General features: G+C 41.9%; 1 long non-coding RNA gene across 1 annotated transcript in view; it reads right to left on the reverse strand.

Moving 5' to 3' along the window:
• Nucleotides 1-473: 473 nt before the first annotated feature.
• The window catches only part of LOC106022550, a 37,535-nt gene continuing 22,012 nt past the window's right edge, over nt 474-15,996 (reverse strand). Inside the window, exons 3-4 of the long non-coding RNA XR_001197507.3 lie at nt 5,747-5,891; nt 474-1,191 (exon numbers count right to left, since the gene is read on the reverse strand). This is a non-coding gene — a long non-coding RNA (uncharacterized LOC106022550). The remainder of the gene's footprint in view (nt 1,192-5,746; nt 5,892-15,996) is intronic.

Below are 15,996 nucleotides of genomic sequence, written 5' to 3' on the forward strand. Positions count from 1 at the left end.
TAACTTACTGCTTTCTCCTTTTGTCTTGTTTCTATCTGAGTCTCAGATATGCTGGTGTGAGATGTTAGCCACATCGGTCTTAGGTTGATGTCGGGAGAGACGGGAATAAGGATATCTGAATGTATGGTTAAATCCAAATAAAAGAAAACTGGAAATACAGGTTTTATGTGACAAATTGAAGATCATAACCAGCTCCTGTGTATACCATCTTATGTTTCCAAATGTTGATACCTAGTTGATGGTAAGAAACTTCTTGTTTTCTTTTCCCCGCAGAGGGAGTCAGCAACAAGCCTGGCAGTAGACTTACTAAATCCTATGGGCCCAATTGGTGAAAACTGGAACCAATGTATGGATGTTTGTATGCACAGTCAGGTAAACCTTAATTCAAAGACTCACTAAACAAGCCCCATCCCATTGAGGGTGATTATCCACTGACAATGAATTAGAAAGAAAGACAAATTAGAAGTCACTAATAAAAGTCTGAAGTCATTCTGTTTGGTGAGCATTTCACATTGACAGAGGCTGAAGCAAAGCTGGAGTGTGCTTAGGGCCCCAGAGTTGATCAGAGACACACTCAAGTGTGTGCCAGATTCTGGTAGGGCAGCTGACATGCACACATCTAGTCTCTGGAAAATACCCAGATGCTATGTGGACGGCCAGAGGAAAAGTGACAGTGCGATGGGGTGACAGGATACCAGGCTGCCCAGCATTGTTTGTGAATTGCCTTCTATGTATGAAAATAATGGTGTTCATAATCACCCAAGTTCCTCAAACAGGCTTCTCATTCTGAAATACGTGGACCGGTTAAGAAAATTAAGTTGATTTTAAAAATGAAAACAAACTCTGAGAAGATTTACTTTGGAGGGCTCAATTTCTGTGAGTTTTGACAAATGCTAGCAGCCACCATCACAAACAGGATGCACAGCAATTCTGCCACTGTTCCCAAAGTCCTCTATGCTATCCTTTGCACTCAGTCTCTTCCCTGTCCTTCCAGCCCAGAAACCCTGAGAAATCTGTTCTTTGTCAGTAAGGACTTGCATTTTCCAGAATGTCATGGAAGTGGTATGTAGACTGGTTCTAATCATCACAGGTCTTTTCCGATGCACTGAAGATCCACCTTGCTGTGTTGCAGTCCTCACAATTACTGAGATCCATTGTGTGAAGATATCAGTTTATTCATGTATTATTCATCTGAAAGACAATTCAGTTATGCCTAGCTTTAGATAATTATGAATAAAGTTGCACTGAAACACATGTATAGTCATGGTATACACACATTTTCCTTTTGCTCGGATAAATACCTAGGAATGAGATACCCAGGAAGTTTTAAGACACATTTTCAGGTCCACAGAATGACAATCTCTTGGGTTGTGGGCTCTCAGAACAGAGGTTTTTTTGTTGTTGTTTTTGGGGGGGAGGAGGAGAAGTGTTGAAACAGGGTTTCTCTGGTTGCCCTGGAACTCAGTCTGTAGACCAGACTGGCCTCGAACTCTCAGAGATCAGTCTGCCTCTGCCTCCTGAGTGCTGGGATTAAAAGTGTGTGCTACCACAGCCTGGCTAGAACATGAAGTTTTAAAGTGTTCCCTCCTGTGCTTTCTTAACGGGTCAAGAGTGTGCTTTTGTGTGATGAAATGCCTTGAAAACAGCAGTAATGGTTACACAACACAATGTACTAAATGCCACTCAGTGGTACACTTTTTTTTTTGGTTTTTTGAGACAGGGTTTCTCTGTATTGTTTTGGAGGCTATCCTGGAATTGGTCTGGAACTCACAGAGATCCGCCTACCTCTGCCTCCCGAGTGCTGGGATTAAAGGCATGTGCCACCAATGTCCAGCTCAGTGTAATACTTTAAAATAGTTAATGGCTGCTTTATGCCATATTCATTTTATCTCAACTTACAACAACAACAACAGCAAAACTACAACACATTCAAATACTGTTGTTATGGAAAAATCTTTCTGTATACTGTGAAGGTGTGTCTTTACCAAGGCACCTTTTGATTAGATTAATAGAGAGCTGATTGGTTGATATCTAGGCAAAAAGAGGTTAGGCAACAGTAAGATTAAGAGGAGGATGGGAAGAAGAAGGGTGGAGTGATGGGAGTCACCAGGGAGACTCAGAAGAAGCAGGAGATGAACATGCCATGTTGAAAAATGGTACAGCCACATGGTAGAGCTCAGATAAGGAATATGGGTTAATTTAAGCTGTAAGAGCTGGTTAGTAACAAGCCTCAGCTATCAGCAGATCAAATATAATTATTAATAAGTCTCTGTGTGGTTATTTGGGAGCCAGCTGGCTGGACAGTACTGGCTGGCGGTCCTAACAAAAAAACTCCTATACACTGTTGATGTTTGGAAGCTCCGGCCTTGGAGATTATACCTGGATGGACTTCATCTTCTAAAATGTCTGCACTTTTGTCAACCTTTGAGTATTGGTCCAATTTTCTCCTTGCAAGTCTGTAGCATGATGAAATTTCCTTAGAAAACCTAACCACTTTTGGTGGTTGGCAGGTAAACTAGTTTATGTGGTCCTTGGTGACTGCTCCGACATCTGATCCCTGCTCCAACAAGAGCTCTGAAGGATCCACAGGATCCTGGACTGAGAATTGCATTTTGTATGTAATGTCTGTACACTCTTTTTGGATGATTTCCATGATAGCAAGTTTTTAAAAATGGGAAGTACCTAGGATTCTCTAAGGAATCTACCATGAAATATGCTATTGATCTGTTTTGGATCCTGGCTAAGTAAAAGTCTTGCTTTTGTTTCTATAAAAGAGCTATCTCATTTTTGGGAAAAAAATTCAAGATGATCTAGACTGGAACTGTTTTAAATGATCAAGTTTTTTTGTGCACAAAGACTGTTATGTCTTCAAATAATTGATATCTTATTTTAACTAGTTTTCTGAAAATATGTATTTTTCATACACTATATTCTGATCATGGGTGGAGATGGAACTAATATGAAAAATAATTTGGAATGTATGAGGTTTCACTTCCATCTATGCCTGTAATGAAATGTCTTTCATAGTAATCTCATTAATATTAATAAGATAAAAAACAAAATATAATTCACTGTGAAAGAAAGTTCCAAAGTCACAGAGGAATTACTGAGAGTGTGAGCCCTAGAGTGTTGTAGGATATTTGTACACCATGAGAAAGATGTGTTGCTATTACTGGTGTCATAAAAACATGAATAGCCAATAGCTAGGCAAGAGGGATGGGGGACTTCAGCGCAGAGAGAGGACTCTGGGAAGGGGAAGGCAGGGCTGCCAGCCAGATACTGAGGAAGTAGCATGGGCAGTCTGGAGACATGAGGTAAGAAGCCATGTGACAGTATGTAGATCAAAATAAATGGGATAATTTATGCTGTAAGCGATAGTTAGGAACAAGCCTAAGCTGTAGGCCGAACTTTCATAATTAATACAAAGTCTTTGTGTCATTACTGAGTGATGGTGGCCCAGAGGAAAGTCAGACCACATTAGAGTTTGTAACAAGTTTTTATAACCATTGTGTGGGAGGTGGGGGAGTGTTCTGCGTACATGTATGTATATGTACTGTGTGCATGCCTTGTGCCACCCAAGGCCAGAAAAGAATATTAAGATCCCTTGAACTGGAGTTACAGATGGTTGTGAGCCACCGGGTGAGTGCTGAGAAATGAAGCTAGATCTCCACGAAGAGTAACAAGTGCTCTTAACTGCTGGGCCATCTTTTTGGTCACACAATAATTTTTTGAATCTTAGGATTGGTTGATTATGAATTTGCATCCTTCTGGGAGTTCTGCTGCTTATTCTAATTTTAAAGACATTTTTACATTATTTTAATGGTTAATTCATTTTGTAGTATGTGTGTGCACACATATAAGTGAGTGTACATGCCTGCGCATGTGTGAAGAGCAGGGGAGGATGTTGAGTGTCCTTGATCACTCTGTGCTGTGCCTTTGAGGAAGGGTCTCTCCCTTCAAACCTGAAGCTCATGTTTTCTCAGCTATGCTGGAAGCAATCAAGTCTCAGTAATACTTCTGTCTCAGCTCCCTTAGAGCTTGGTTGCAGGTGTGTGTATACCCTTGGCTTGTTACTTGGGAACTGGGATCTGAATTCTGACCCTCATGATTATACAGCAAGCACTCTAAACTGCTGAGCTATCTCTCCAGCTCAAGGTTTACCTTTTAACCACTAAAATACAGCTGTTTATTCCAATTGCTAAATAGATGAAACCCCATTCATTGGAACAAAACCAGGGAATAACTAGTATTCACAGTCTTAGCTACATTAGAACATGGCTGGCCTTCAGCTATGAGAAAAACTAGCTAGGTGGTCATCGGAGATGTGGTAGCGAGGTGTGAGGTCACAAGAGCATAGAACAATCATATGTGAGACCCTGGTTGTGGACTTCGCCGCATCTTTAAAGATGGAAGCAGACACACAGAGAAGCAGAGGCAAGAGAGAGACCGAATACTCCCAGGAGCTCATAAACATGCACCCTCCATTCAGACCTTCAAATCTTTCAGGCTCTGCTATCGTACATCACTTCCTGTTTTTCACTTTGCCATATCACTCGCATCACTCGAGCATGTGTGTGTGTGTGTGTGTGTGGGCGCGTGTGCGCGTGTGGTTTGCATGTGTGTGCTGTGTGCAGGTGCACAGTTGGGGCTCTACTCTCAGTATGCACCTCTACTCAGCTTTTTACTTTTAATGTCTTAAAAGGTTCACTCTTTATTATTTTTTGTTTTGCGTAAGTATGTACAGAGGTTCCGGCTTTGAGCTGGAGTTACAGACACCTGACATGGAGGTTGTGAGTCAAGCTCCAGTCCTCTGGAGGAGCAGAGCACACTCTTAACTGCTGAGCCATCTCTGTAGTCCTTCCTGGCTATGGGTGGTGGGTACCAAACTCAGATGCCTATGCATGCTCAGTAACCCACTGGACCAACTCCCCGGGTCCCTCACTTGAATTTTAGCCAGCTGTCAAGCCTCATATATGAACACCTTTTGGGACTTGTGTTTCTAGCTGCTTCGAAGGGAAGGTGACAAAAAGGAAGAGGAGAGCCGGGAGGTGGGCTCAGAGTTGAGCTTAGTCCCTCTGGGTTTTCTCAACCACTGTGGTATTGGGATAAGAGGATTCCTTTCACAGAAAACAGTCCAGCCCTGCACCTTTCCAATAGAGCTAAACCCTACAACCTGAAGAAGACATGCATTGGCTTCTTATTACTAGATTCAGAGGACCCTGGCCAAGGATTTCAGGCATCTTTTTCTCTCTTCCTTCTTCCTTTGCTTCTTGGAATAGAGCCTCTGCAGACAGATTTGACACAGTTTCAGACATTTGCCTTTTCTACTTGCTGGCCATCTTTGCCATTTACCTGCTAGGTTTTATGAAGAGAAGGTAGGATTGCATGTAAGTCAAAGGAAGATTTGTTCATATAGTGTCAGGGAAGAGAAAGGACGGGTGAATCCCCACTGTCTATTTAGATGTCATCTGAACACGAGTGATGAGAGGAGATGACAGCTCACCGTGTGTACTTCACCCTCCTGTATTCCTCTGCCTTCTCAGACCCACAGCAGCCTAGATGTATTTGACAAGCATTTGGCCATCAGGAGAAGGGGCAACTGCACAAACTTACAAGAACATAGGAAATACAGTTTCTTGTTTCTTCATTTTCTCCCAGGTCCTGATTGCTTTAGCAGAATCTACCCAGGATGGACAGTTCCGCCTGTCTTCTCTAGGAGAACTGTCTGTTCTAGGCCACTTCTTACCTCATCTCTTTCCTCAATCCTACTTCCTCTGTCTCCCATCTTTCCTTCAGAGCTGGAGTAAAACTGGTCCTTAGCTGTGGTGAAAATGGAGTCTTCACATGCTTTACTTCTTTCTGCTTCCAGGTGATATATTATCCTCTTCTCACTGCAAGATTAAGGGATGGGTGGGGTCGGGGTGTGAGGGAAATGGTACATATTCTTGTTGTTGTTGTTATTGTTGAGATAGGATGTCACTATGGAGCTCCATACTTCCAGATCCTGGGATTATAAGTGTGTGCTGCCATGATCAAATTTTGAGACACTTTTTGAATAGGGAGACAATTGCGTGATATTACGTTAGAATAGTTAACATGCACATCAGTCCATTCAACAAATAATTACTGAGCCCTCCCATGTGTGTGCCGTCATACTTTACAATAGACTGTGTTGCATACTGGGAAAGAGAGGCGACAAAGATAAATAATTTACCCAAGGCAGTTATTTTCTTGGATTTATCTTCAGAGAGGACTAGGTACATATGCACACATTGATGGTGATCTTTAACGAGAACAATAAAACTGTTCCAGAGGCTATGAAGTACATAAAGAAACACATGACATCAGTCCTCGGGGCTCATATCCCACAAGACTGTGGTTCACCTTATCTATAACTGTCAAAGTGGCTAGCAGACTGCCTTCTGCTATTAGTAGCATCTCTGTGGGAATTTCAGCGTGACTGTAGACAGAGATTTAAACCGAGTTCTATTTATAGCTTCTGGTGAGTCATTAATGTCACCTTAATAAAAGCCAGCTCCAGAACCAGCTTCCTATTACTTTATTGGAAAGGCATTCTCGTTGAAATATTCTGATGCAATCAAAAGCAAGCTATAAAATTCTCTTAGTAGTTTGCACATCTGTCTTTTAATTGGCCTAATGTGATAACCCTCATACTTAACACTGTAGGGTGCAGCTGTCAAGGGTCACCTGTGACTCCTAGTGCCTATCAACATGTAGGCTTTTTCTTAGACTACACAGTGAGTTCCAGGACAGCCAGAGCTATGTAGTGAGACCCTGTCTCAAAAGCAAACAGAAAAACCAACTAACCAACCAACTAACCAAACAAAGGAAGGACTTTAAATCGTTAAAGAGAACAGAGGGAGAAAATAATTTGCTGGTAGTTTTCTGCAGAGTTAAGTTACCAGTTGATCTGGAAAATATGCTAACCAATCAAACTTCAGAAGTCTTTCCGCTCCTGCAAGTCTTTGAACTGTCGGTGACTTTGACCTCAGTGACATTTCCATACATCTGACACTGACACTCACTGCTTTGATTCCAGAAGAGAGCTCGTGGTTGGAGACATGCTCAATGGCAAGGCGGTAAAGCTCTAGTGTTATCAGTTCAGATCGAAAAACAACCTCTGCGGTTAAGCATGTTAAATCCCCCTGTGCTTTCATAGCAGTTTGGCTACAGGTTATTTTTGTGGAGGTTGGAGGGTAAGTGGGAGGGAATAGGCTGTAGTACTCTCTGAAATGGGTTCAAAGGAGTTTCTCATCTCCTCAGCACTCTGCCGGAGCCTCCTCATCAGATTTTACTCTATGCTTTGTTAAACATGTAGATGGAACAAAGCCACCAATGCCCATTGCTAACAAGGGGTGAAAGCATCTGGGACTTTTGTACATTGATGACGGGAATGTAAAGTGATAAAGACAGTCTGGAAAATAATTTGGACATTTCCCATCAAGTCGGATGTATAAGTAGTATGTAGTGTAACAATGTCACTCTTACCTATTTAATCAGGGGAGATGAAATTATGTAACGAGGAGCTGGAGAGATCACCCAGTGGTTAAGAGCACTTGCAGAGCAGCTGAGTCTTGGTTCCCGGCACTCATGCTGAGTAACTCACAATCACCTGTAACTCCAGCACTAGAGGATCCAACACCCTCTTCTGGACCCAACTAGAACCTGTACTACTGTATGTACACACACACACACACACACACACACACACACACACACACACACACACACACACAAACCTATCTTGGGCTGTAGAGATGGCTTAGAGGTTAAGGGCACTCATCCCTCTTCCAGAGGTCCTAAGTTCAATTCCCAGCAACCACATGGTGGCTCACAACCATCTGTCATGAGATCTGGTGCCCTCTTCTGACCTGCAGGAATATATGCAAGCAGAATACTGCATACATAATAAATAAACAAATCTTTTTAAAAAGTACAAACAAGTAAATGTATTTTTAAAAACCTATCTTGGTTTGTGTTGTTGTGACTGATCATTTTTAATTAACAATATATATTTAGGGCTAGACAGGTAGCTCTGTGGTTATGAGCACAGGCTGCTTTTCTAAGGACATGAGTTAGATTCCCAATACTCATATGGTGGCCCCAAACCATCTATAACTCCAACTCCAGGGCATCTAACACCTTCTTCTGCCTTGGAGAGTACTAGGTGTGCACATGGTGCACAAAAATACATAATATATATGCATACATATGTGTATTTGTGTGTGTGTATACATAGGCATGCACATGTACAACTATATGAGCATGTGCTCATACACAGGAGTGTTTGAGTGCATGCCTGCCATGGCGTGTACATTAAAGTCAAAGAATAATTTGCTGGAGGTTCTCTGCTTCTGCCACGTGGGTCACCTGGTTTGAGCTTAGGTTGTCAGACTTGGTGACAAATGCCTTTACCTGTGGATGCATCTTACCAGCCCCAGACTATGATTTATACAGAATAGAGGGTTTTTTTAGTGCATGATTCTAGAGACTGGGAAATGTAACGGTACCTATGTCTGGTGGGGATCAGAGCAAGCTGGCTAGCTCTGCTGTCTCCTCTTCTTTTGATAAAACCACTTATGTCACCTGGGAGGCCACATCCTCACAACCTTATTCAGTTCAAATTACTTCCCAAAGGCCTGGATACAAACTGACATTACCAGCTAAATTAGGGGACCTTTGTGGGCAGTGTAGTGGGAGGGGGAGGAAAGTGAGGGGTGGGGGCAAGGGACATGGGAGGCAGGGGAATGGGGTGGGAGGGTGGGGGGGCACCCAACAGTAGCACTTTCTTTAAACAAGAGGCTGCATTTAATGTTTAGAAGAGATTGAAAACTGTCCTTGTAAATGTAAGGAAGGCAGGACTTTCTAACAGCTCTCTCAGGCATTGGAAGTGGCTGCCTCTGGGGGCCGTGGGAGGCCAAGATGCAGACAATATGTGTAAGGGAGTGGAGAGAGGATCCCCAGGGGGCAGGCTGGTTAGATGGCACTGGCCAAGGTGCCAAATTCGGAAATCCTCTGCCACAAAGCAACAAAGAGCATAAAACCACGTTAAGAGTAGAGTTCTCAAGGGGATTAGCCACCTGAGGTGTTAGTTTCTTATAATCAAATATGGCACTGGAGCTATTTTTTGTTTCCTAGTTTGACTTTTGAAACAAATAAAATGAAACCGTGCGTGTGTGTGCGCGCGTGTGTGCGTGTGTGTGTGTGTGTGTGTGTGTGCGCGCGCACGCATGTGTTTGAGACAAACTCACTGTAGAGTCCAAGCTGGGCTCAAACTTCCTACTTCCCTGTCTCAGCCTCCTGAGTTGCTGGAATTGCCGGGATAGGATACCATGCCTGGCCTAGATAAGCATTTTTAATGCAAGACAGTAATTTTGACAACTCCATTTTTTTTTTATTCTGTAGCAGGGGTTTGCAGACTGGCTTGTGGGATAAATCTATGAACTGCAAATTATCTTTGCATTTTGTTTGATTAAACTTTTTGATTTGAGAAAGTGGGCATGCTGCTCATGTGCTCATTGGCCATTTGTGTTTCTTTAAAGAAATGTCTGTCCAACTCCTTCACCCATGTTTTAATAGAGTTGTATTGTTGATCCATAGGACATTTTAAAAAACATTTTGGATATTAATTCCTTGCCAGAAAAAATCTTGCAATTGTTTTTCTTCTGTGAAATGTCTTTTCATTCTTGGTGGTGTCCTTTTGAGGGGCAATGTTTTGTTTTGATGAAGTTCATTTTACTTATTATTTTTCTATTCTTCTTAATGTAACTACATATAAACATAGTTACCAAAAATTTAAAATGTTTCTGTTGTTCTTGTTTTCATTTTGCAGTGTTGTCGACTGAACCCAGATCAAAACACAGGGAGATCATATCACACCCATTGGGATGGGTATTGCCAAGAAGTCAGAAAATACATTGGCAAGGATGGAGGGAAATTTGAAACCTTGTGCACTGTGGGTAGAAATGAAAAATGGTGCAGCTGTTGTGGAAAAGTATTGCTGTGTGCTGTCCATATATATATATATATATATATATTTCAAGATTTATTTTTATTTTAAGTGTATGGGCATTTTGCCTGCATGTATGTCAGTGTACCATGAACACTCAGTGCACCAGAAGAGGGCATCAGATCCCCTAAAACTTGAGTTACAGATGGTTATTAGTCTCCATGTGGGTTCTGGAAATCAAATCTAGGTCCTCTGGAAGAGCAGACAGTGCTCTTAACTGCTGAACCATCTCTTTAGCTCATATTATATTCTATTTAATTATCATACAATTCAGTGATTCTACTTCTCAGTATATATCTCAAAGAGCAGGCAGTTGAATGGAAACTTGTACATCAATGTTCAATTTACCATCATGCACAACAGCCAAAACATGGAAATAGAAATATCCACTAATAGATGGAAGGATAAATAAAATTTGAGAGATAAACACACTGGGGTTTACCCTTCCTTAGGAAGGAATGGAATTCTTACGAATATTACACCTTGGATGAACTTTGAATATACTAAGTAAAATAAACTACACAAAATGATAAATATGGTATGATTCTGTACATGATAGTCTTAGAACAATTGAATTCTTAGGGACAGAAAGGGACTTGAAGGGCTGTGGTCAGGAGTAATGGGAAGGTGTTTTATTTGTTTGTTTTTAAAGGAGAAAAGTAGAACTTTATTTAGGGAGAATAAAAATATTCTGGAGGTGAATGGTGGTTGATTACATAAAAATATGAATGTACTTAATGTTGATTATTTATGAACTCTAAAATGATAAGTTTTGTGATATATTTGCTATAGTTAAAGAAAAGGGAGCAATATAGAGGGTTCCCTTATAATATTCACTCAGTTTTCCCAAGTGATAGCATCTTATAAACTACACAGATAAAATAACAATTGTTAAATCTAATTCACATTTACCCATTTTTACATGCAGCTATTTGCATGGTTTGCTTTTTGTTTTTATTCGAGACAGGGCTTCTCTGTGTAGTCCTGGTTTCTCAGTGTAACAGCCCTGGTTGTCCTGGGACTTTGCTTTGTAAATAGGCTGGCTTCAAACTACACAGATCCTTCTGCCTCTGCCTCCTGAGCACTGGGATTAAAGATTTTTACGTTTGTAATTGGTTAAAAATGATGGAAGTATATTTTCTGACAAATGAAAATGTCCTAAAACACAAATTTCAGTATCTATGGATTAAGTTCAAATGGAGCACAGCCACACTCATTCATTCATGCATCACCCATGGCTACTCTTGTGTTAGCAAGACAGAGTACAACAGATGTGATATAGACAGTCTGGCCTACAGATCAAAATACCTATCTGGATCTATCAGAAATCTGTACTATTTTTTATTAATGGTTCTAGAAGGGAGGGGCATCTGGAATTGATTAGTTCAGTGACCTAAAGATGTGACTGAAGACTCATATTCTTTATATCCTCAAGTATGACAACAGTGCTTCATTGTGTTTTATGGTTAGAAGAGCTGTAGAGGCCTCTCTTAGCCCCCATGTTCCACTGACACCACGTGAGGACCATACTCCATGCCGTCATCTAACTTCATTTCTGGGTTAGCCCACATGCTTCTTCTTGCTTTGGTAAGGGGAATTGGATATTGTAACAAGTCTAGATGAGTTAGTTTATTTCTAGATGGAAAAGGGCTCAATGATTCTGAAACATAGTTATCCAAGGGATGCACAAAATGTTTTGTTTTGTTTGGGGGGCGATTTTGAGACAGGGTTTCTCTATGGCTCTGGAGCCTGTCCTGGAACTAGCTCTTGTAGACCAGGCTGGTCTCAAACTCACAGAAATCTGCCTGCCTCTACCTCCTGAGTGCTGGAATTAAAGGTGTGTGCCCTCACCGTCCGACTACAAATGGTTTTTATTAGCAAAGGAAAATGAATGAATAAAGAGAGGCAATGAATATTGTATGTCATATTGCCCACCATGTGCTTATGCTACTGACTGTGTTTGAGGTCAGAGGACAACTTTCTGGAGTTGAGTCTTTCCTTTCGCCACATGGGTTCTGGGTATTGAACTCGAGTTGTTAATCTTGGCAGCAAGCATCTTTACATGCTCAACTATGTTCGCCCTCTTTATTATAGTGGTTCATGGGATCCAAACCTCCACACTTGTGTGGCAGGTACCTTACAGATGGAACTATCTCTACAGCCCTTAGCATACATTTTTGAATGCTGACTTATTTTTCTTAGGTGACATAAACTTGCAGTAGTCATCTCAATTTGTGGGTGGAAATAAAAGACTCAGATTAAACTGGTGTATATAGAGTCTCACATGTCCCCACAGTCAGCCCACCCCCTCTTTTTAGGAACAGGAGAAAGAGTCGGAGAAAGACACACCTGATGGAAAGACAGGGTTGGTGACGCTAGTAAGGATTCCTAGCAGTGTGAAGCTACAGGAAGGTGGTGCAGGGGAAGTCCTGGGGCTGGGCATTCCCATAATCATGGTTGGGACGCTAGACCTAGAAGTGCTAGGGTGATGGTAACTTTAATTCTCTCCTTGATTTGAATTGGCATTTGAACGGTGAGAAATTTGAGACAGGGCTCTCAGACTTCAGATCTGTTCCAGGAAGACTGACCAGTCAGGAGTCAAACCCCTTCCCTGCTAGGAAGCTGCTTTTCTCCTTCGAGTTTCCTGGAACACCAGTCCTGCCTGCATCCCCCATGAGATCTGGGGTGCCCTTTAGGGTAGCCCAGATCTTCGGGATGGTCCAGGAAGCTTGGGTCTCCCTATCCCCCGGCCAGCTCACACCCAGTCTACATTGTCAGTGAAGCTGTTTAGGACTAGATCGCCTTCCTACCATTTCCCGGATGTCTGAGAGCCTTCTGTAAGACCCCATCTGTGTGCATCTGACCCTGTGTCCAGCTTGGATGGAGGCAGAGCATTGGTGTCTTATTAGGATCAAGGTTGAGAAGAGATGGGGTGGCGTAAATTCTGAGCACAGAAAAGATGGGCTAGCTTCTTCTGTGGTTAGGAGAAGTGCTAGAATGATGTCAGACACACACTGAGAGTGAAGCAGCTGCTGTGTGTGTGTGTGTGTGTGTGTGTGTGTGTGTGTGTGTGTGTGGAGGGGGAGGAGGAAGGGTCTTAGAAGTGCACTTTGCCACACATACCTTCATTCAAAATAGTTTAATTTTGGTATGGTAAACAAGTGGTTTCTTTTTCCTTTCTGCGTACCCAGTGTCTATGCTAAATCTATGGCCAGAATTATTTTGAAACAATATCTTAGTTCAACCAGGCTTGATGGTACCTGTCTGTGATCTCAGCACTCAGGAAGGAAAGGCAGGGTGATGACTCTGAGTTTCAGGCTAGTTTGGGAGACACAGTTCAAGGTTGGCCAGGACTGTGTAGAGAGACCCTGTCTCTATAAATCAAAAGAAAGAATATTTTATTAATTCATGTTCCCAATTCCCTCTCAAGAAAAGATGTGTAAAATACAACATCGAATCACAAACAATAAATAGAAACAAGAAAGACAACAAAAACAAACAAAAAAAAGGAGTCTGGAATGTGACTTTACCATAATTGCTAGGCACGACTTGGCTGCAGATCTGACCTTGGATTTACCCACAACCAGCTCCAAATTTGAACCGTGGCTGCTTGTGTACACAGTCGATAAGATAAAAAGGAGCAGCGGCCCTAGAAGCACAACCATTCCTGGAACTAAGGTCGGGAAATTATTGGAGGATCTTTCATAAAGAGACAGCATAAAAATGTTAAACAGTGTGCTCCATTATATCCTCTGAGGAACCTTAGCTAGAGCTCTCTCTGGCAGCATCCTTTCGGTTCAGAGAAATCTCCTCCTAGGATAGGGGTGGTGGCAGTAGTGGTTTCTTTGAAGTTTCAGTATGTGTTCACAGTTTTGAAGAGCCACAGACATATTACTGGTTTAAGACATTACAGTCTTTCATTCTGTTCTACAGGAGGGAGAGTTTTGGTCTCAAAGCTCTACTATCACACTCTTCTGGGCCCCTTATCTTAACAGGCACGCACGCATGCCCACATGCAGGCACATACACACACATTTTATTTCCTGAGTTTTCTTTTAGAAAATGTTAGCAAAATGAAGGAAAGGTTATATAACACTTGTTTTTAACTGGAAAAGGAACCCCCAATAAAGAACATGGTGACTGAGAGACTATATAGTAAATTAGAATTCAATATTATTCGTTCTTATACACTTATACAGTGACAGGACCGGATCGTGTGTGATACAATTTTGAGCACCCACTAAGAGAAAGAATGTAAAAACCATGCATACAAAGGCATGACGATCCATTTACCAGAAATACTTACATACAATCAATTCCTGAATGTGACCTGCCTTCATTTCCCACCAGTAGCTAACCTCCAGCACTCACGGGGGTCATTGTGAGCGTTAACTGCATCAATTCACTGTATGTCAGAACAACTTCTCAAGTTCCCGTCACTTAACCCATCTTTTCCTAAAAGGCCAAGTTTTCTCTGATACTGTAAGTCTTGAGTCAATATTAACAAGATCCCAAATAAATCAAGGCCTTTATTTCTTTGGATATGACCTCATATCCAGCTGGAAGAAATATAAGCACTGGGCTTCCTTCTTAATTGTGGAGGGATGATGTGCCCTTTCTTAGCCCACAGGGCTCCAAATAGGGGTTTCCTTGGATGTCATGCAAGAGAATTTCCAGAAGAGTGTTTTGGGGTCAAACAAGAGGAATGTGAGAATTTCTCTGGTCTGTGAGGAGGTCTGCTGTCCCGAGTGTGTTATCTGTGCTGTCTTCTCCTCAATCCAAATAGAACTAATTTTATTACTCCCACGAAGGACAATGCTCACTTTTATGTTGACAAGCTGTGAGAAATTTTAACTTTTTGAAAGGAAAAAGAAGCCAGATGGGAAACCATCTCTGAAGAATAGATGTAAAAATGTACTTCTAGAACAATCTTGTATATGACTTGGGGGAAAAATAGGATAGGATAAAACCATTTAAAAGTGAAATCTCAATCCTGTGGGCCTTAGTGTTTCCTCCTTGTTTCTTGTAATTTCACTCTGGAATTTAAGCAGTGTTAGCATATTTATCAAACAATAGGCTTCCTGGAGTGAAAGGAAACAGTCAGACTAAGTTTATCTGTAGAAAGGCAAGCCCAGTGATTTTTTTTTTAACATTGAATGTAGAGTGATCAGATTTTTAAAGACTAATATAGCACAGGAAGATTCCCTGTGCAAGCCCTGGTGCCTGCTAGGATCCCTGCTTCTCACAGCTGTGGCAGTGACTCCCTTGGAGGGCCCTAAAAGCTGGTGTGTGTGGAGGAGCCCAGTGTGACTGTGGGTAACTGGAGCCCTGTGCCAAAGCTGGAAAGCAAACCTGGGTTCCTTTGGGTGGATTATTTAGCCTCTGACCCATGGCCTCTGGAGAAACCTGGGAAGTGTTCTTTCTGTACTTGTCATCCTTGCTTGTGGGGACAGCACAGAATAGCCAGGAAGAATGTAGGGAACTGTGTGGGAGAAGGAATGGTGAATAACCTAGAAGAAACATGGGGGAGGGAAGGTGTTAAAAAAAAAACCTAAGGTCCACCGGGCATTGACGGTGCTCGCCTTTAATCCCAGCTTCCAGAGGCTCCAAAGCCACACAGAGAAACCCTGTCTCAAACAACAAAAACATAACAAAATGACAACAACAACAAATCTAAGGGCCTATATATGGAGAAGAAACACTCATTGCGTCAAAGGAAAATTTTGATGAACTTGACCTTGACAGAACGAGTTGGGAGGACACTGAAGGTTTTAGAACTCACTCGGGTCTACAGTTGTTTCCTAGAACGTGGCCTGTGGTCACAGCCATAGTATATGGTGATGTATACTAGAAGTTATTGGATTTTGGGGGTTTATTATGGCCACTTCTATTCTGCTTATATATTCTATTTATCTCCCATTGGTCCTAGTCCCTATTCTCAACCAAAGTCATAACAGAAGTTTCTT

Source organism: Mesocricetus auratus, unplaced genomic scaffold, assembly GCF_017639785.1.
Source record: "Mesocricetus auratus isolate SY011 unplaced genomic scaffold, BCM_Maur_2.0 Super-Scaffold_100020, whole genome shotgun sequence".
NCBI classification, from domain to species: Eukaryota; Metazoa; Chordata; class Mammalia; order Rodentia; family Cricetidae; genus Mesocricetus; species Mesocricetus auratus.